Genomic DNA, 5,412 nt, shown 5'->3' on the forward strand with positions numbered 1-5,412 from the left:
AACACCAAAAATCACATCAACTGGATAATAGCATAGATGTATACTGTTTCATTCTTTATGCCATACAATAGTATCTAACAATGCCCAGCACTGTTGATGAATTTTTTTAAAGGTTGAATGTGAAAAAATTGTTGGTTGTAAACACTGTATTGACTAATAAGATAACAGCATGCACTTGCCTTAGTTTTAGGTTTTAGTGACTCAAGTGAGAAACAATTGAAGACCACAATCATTAAAAGGCCTATCTAGACATTCATTTATAGAACTACTCAACGTTTATATGTAAAATTTATGGTTAGAAATAATATGTGAAATGTATATCTTTTGGGCCAGCGTGAGTTTATCTCTTGCATGAGAAAAGGAGGGAGAATTAATCCAGAAATTAAATTTTGTATCCAGGGGTAAAATTGAAGAAATCTTATGAGGATCAGCTTGCTACCATCTAGAAAGAGTACAAAGTACAACATTATATACAACTCAGTGTACAAATATTTAAAAGAAAATATCAGAGTAGCTCATGTTCCTTGTGATAGAGAGGCTGACATCGTTGATGAGAAGAAAGCCCTCAATGACTATGTAGTGTCAGGACTTACATCAGAATTTTGTTTTCATCATAGGGAATATTTCTGAACACAATCCAGTTCAACATCCTGTTGCAAGATACCGGGACAGATAGAATGCCAGTTGACTTCTATGTCTTCATGTCACCTTGGCCCCATGGACGCTACTCCCGCTCCATCAGGCAGTTGAGAGTAGCCCCGGGGGACTCTTTGTCTCCTTTTTTTTGTTATAGTTTGTTGCTTTTAGTTATTTCTTTAAAATGGAAATAAAATGTTTTTCTAAGTAAATGGACTTTTCTCTTTCACATTTAAATGTATTCAATCTCCTCCCAAATCAGACTGAAGCATGGCTCTCTCTATGGTGGACAGGGGACAGGGTCAAGGTGGGATCATTACAATAGGAATACGGAGAGACAAGTGTTAATATTTAGTTTCTGATCATCTTTTCCACAACCCATAGACTAACCTGGGAGTGGCCATACTTGTTCATTTATTCATTCCTTCATTCATCTAACCTATAAATATTTCCCAAATGCCTATTTTATACAAAAAAAAAAATGCACTGCTCTAGGCCTTGGAGATACATTGTGAACAAACTTCTTTTTCTCATGGAGCTTATGTCCTAGTCATGTTTCTAGAAAAGCAAATAGGTAATATTTTAGGTGGTGATACATGTTGTGGGAAAACAAAGCAGATTAAGGAGAAAAGAGGGTGGTGGGCGGAGGTGAGAGAAAAGTGGTATCTTTAAGGGGGCCTCAGTCAAGGCCTTGCTGAATAAGATAACATTTGAGCAAGTCCTGAAAGAAAGGAAGGATTGAACCATACCGATAACTGGGAGAGAATTTCAGGCTAATGAAAGAGAAAGACAAAGGCTCTGAGAAGGGAGCATGCTTGGTTCATTTGAGGAACAGCAAGGAGATGGACCAGTGAGACTGGAGGGGAGTAAATGAGGGAAAAAGGGTGATTTGTGCCTGGGTCTTAATTTATAAAGCTGATTGAGTGAGGAAAGAGAGTCTAATGTCATTGAAGAAAGACATTTCTTAACAGCTCCCGAGAGAAGACGGCATGCCACACCACCCAAAGCCACATACGGAGGCACTAGGTTTGATCCAGAGGCTGAAGCATGAGCAAGGAAAATCATGAGGAAGAACCATGAATAGTGTTTTGGAAGCTATGTGAAAAATCTGTTTTGAGAAGGAAGGAGTAATAAAACATTGAATTCTCCTCATGATTTTAATAAGATGAGGTCTGAAAATTGGTTAGATTGAGCAATTTAGAGGACTCTGGTGGCATTAATAAGATGTGTTTTAATGGAGTAGTATGGATGAAAGACTAACTGGGGAGAATTCAAGAGAAAATAGGAGGAGAGAAATTTTAGATAAAGTATAGCTGACCTTTTTGAAGAGTTTTGTTGTACAGGTGAACAGAGAACTGGAGGGACAGCTGGAGATAAATATAGGGTCAAGGAGGTTGTTACTTTGTTTTTAACATGATTGATATCACAGTGTGTTTTCATGTCTGTGGGGCTGAGTCAGCAAAGTGGGAAAAAATAAAGATACTGGATAGAGAGGGAGAAATTAATGGGGAAATGGTCTTAAGTAAGAGGGGATAAGCTCAAGTGAGCAAACAAGAGAGTTAGTCTTTGATAGGAGGAGGAGCATTTTAGCAGTGACTGCAGAATTCAGGTTATAGGTGCACATATGTAATGGTGGGTGTGGTAGAAGTTACTTCTTGATTGCTTTCTATGTTCTTCAGTGCAATAAGAAGCTGAGATTGCAGAATGAGGAGGAAGCATTGGATCTTTTTTCCTTCACATCCCTGAAGTATGTACCATTCCCCCATCATAAGAAACTAACCTACTGTAGTGCTTGCATCCAGAGGGTCACATCTCTGGAGGAGTGTATGTCAGAATATGCAAGAGCTAAGGACAGCCTCCCTCCGTGGAACACAGATGTGCCTCTTTAGAGAAGTGTTGCCTTATCCCACCTCCATTGGGAATCTATTATTTAGAATGAGTTTTCTCTAAAGATATTCTCTTCCCCTTACAAATATATTTCTACTGGGTCTGTCCTTATTGCTTGCTAGACAAGTCCAGGCTTTTATGATTGTTAGGAATAGATTTAGGCCTGGTTCCAACTGAGAGAGATATTAATGTTACACAACTGTCTAATTACCAATGCTCATAAGTGCTGTGAAAGTAGGAGGTAAATTTTGAGCTGAAATCTGAAGGAGAAAGGGGATAGGCAAAAAGGAAGAGAAGAAAGAGTATGCACAAAGACTTTTAAGCAGGTGTTAGAGAAACCAAAAAGAGGACAGTAGGACAGGAGCCAGAAAGCTGATGGAGACAGGGAGTGATAAAATTGGGGAGATATGCCAGAGTTAGGCCGTGCAGAAACTTGTAAGTCATTTTCTGAATTTTGGTCCTTATCATAAGACCAATGGAAAGCCAAAGAAGTCATTTATACAAAGATGTGACATGATCAGATCTGCACTGCAAAATAAGTTCATAACTAAGGCAGCCAGAGGTGAGAATTTGGTTTTCCTTTTCGAGCAGCCAGCTCCAAGTGTAGGTCTGGTGGTTAAAGGAGCCACTGAGGGAGAATCAGACATGCAAGAGCAAAGTACTGTAAGTATATAAAGACCAAAAGGATGAACACATAAAATGAAGCTGGGAAGGTAAGATTGATTTAGTCCATCTTTTAATTCTTCCGCCTTGCAATTCTGTATCCCACAGACATTAACCATCTCCATTATTTGTCTCACCAGTAAGTTCCTTTCCTGAATCCCCCTTTCCTATCTTTCCCCAAATCCAGTACTGGTCTCTTCAACATTCTCACTGAATCTTAACAACTGTCTTCTCTTCAGCTTTCCCAAAGATTCCATATGCTCAGAATACATTCTTATAGGACATCTTTTCCTCCACTATACTATTTACTTCTGAATTTCTGCCACTATGGCTACATTAAAGTAGTTGTACTTTCTCACTTCAGTAAGTCACTCACAGCCTATTAACTAGAGTTGTCTCTCCCTCTAACTCTCTCAATCTTGGGGCAGGATTCAGGGATCAACTAAATGTGTTGCCCCAAGACTAGGCAATCATTTGCTTGAAAGCAATCAGGTAGAATTAATTTGGTTGAAAATTTGATCCATGTGAGAATTTTATAAAACATAACGGTGTGCTGAAGAATTACTATTATACTAGATATTGGTTTTCAGCCATATCTCATTGGTAACCATTAGATTGATCCAAAATGTCCTCATATAGTTGGGAGCCCCAATTATAGAAGAGAGAGGGTCATATAGTTTTTCTTCTAACATGAGCAAAAGTTACCGAGTCTGATGAGCTTTAATAAAGTGGTTAGGGGGTGCTATAAACACCAATGAAGAAGGAAAAACAGGGTAAAAGATTTTTCAAATGGTAACTGAATAAATGGCTAACTTAAAATGTACATGTCATTATCCTAAAGCATAACAGTTTTTGTGAGCTTCAAAGTATTTTCAGATTAAGTTGTTCAATAATGACAATAACACCACCTAGACTTTATTTTTCGTACAATGTGTGTACACTCAAGTATATTATATCAGCGTGATTTTTAAATTATAGACCTTTTCATAGTGATGGTGAATATTAATAGGAACAATATAATAGCACTATTCCAAAGATCCCTCTGAACCATCTTTGAGACTTGCTTTTTATCTCTGCTTAGAGATTAATTTGGTTTAAGGATCTGCTGAGTTAACTCCATGGGTGAGTTCTCTGGCATAACCCTCAATTTTTCCAGTCAATGGCAATTTTAAATGAAATTTCATCAAAGTTCAGTACAGGAAATTAGCTCTGGGCTAGGAAGATTTGTGCAGAGTTATAGAAAAGACAACAGTCTTGCTCTTTATATTTTACATTGGAAATTAAATTTATAAGGTGTGGAGGAGGACACTTTTGGTTGCTTAAGCAATAGCCATTCCCTCCTCTGCTCTGTTCTTCTTTGCTAGTAGATCCTACTTTCCACACTATATAGGCCAGAAATGCCACAAAGTCATGGGCCTGTGATTCAATCTCCATCAGTAGGACACAAGGTTAAGTTTGCTGATAGGATCCTGGGAAACATTTTTGTTCTTCATAAAAAGAGGACGTGCTACCTGGAACTGTTGCAGCCTTCCAGTGATCAAGAGGAAAGAAACCTCCAGAGAAAATCCAACAAACTGAAACTGCAGAGCAGAAAGGAGAAAAGAGTGTGGGTCCCTGATGTCATAATAACGTCTCTGAACCAACCTTGGTGCCATCCTATGTTTACACTTAACGTTATATGGTCTAGTACATTTTCCTCTTGTGTAAGCTGTCTTTATTTGGGAAAAATTACCTGACTAAAAAATCTAAGTAAACATGTTAAGTAAACATCTTAGTAGTAGTTACAGGTAGAAAGGTAATGCAGAGTTCTTATCTCTGGATGCTTTTAACAGAATCTATCTTGATCATTCAGATTGTTAATGGTAAACAGAGCTGGAATTTATGGATTTATGAAGTATGGCCAGCTACAAAATACCATGTCAGCTACATAATTAACAGAGTATAAAATGAAGAGTTCTATGGCCATCACACCTGCCTTTGTGTCAGTGATGCCCTACTGTATCACTTAGAGACTTTACATAGTAAATGTGGGCCAGGGTGGATGCTAATATTATAAGGAAAGACACAGAAAACTGTGTTGTTAGTCCCAGATTTTACCGCAGTTCACTTCTATTTCCTTTGACTTGTTAGTAAAGTTTGATACAGGGTCAGATCTCTGGATTTTGCGAATTTGATTTGACAACTGAACCCCTACTGGCATCTCACTGTCACTCCTTATAGCTTTCA

This window comes from Equus quagga, chromosome 19, assembly GCF_021613505.1.
Source record: "Equus quagga isolate Etosha38 chromosome 19, UCLA_HA_Equagga_1.0, whole genome shotgun sequence".
NCBI lineage: Eukaryota > Metazoa > Chordata > Mammalia > Perissodactyla > Equidae > Equus > Equus quagga.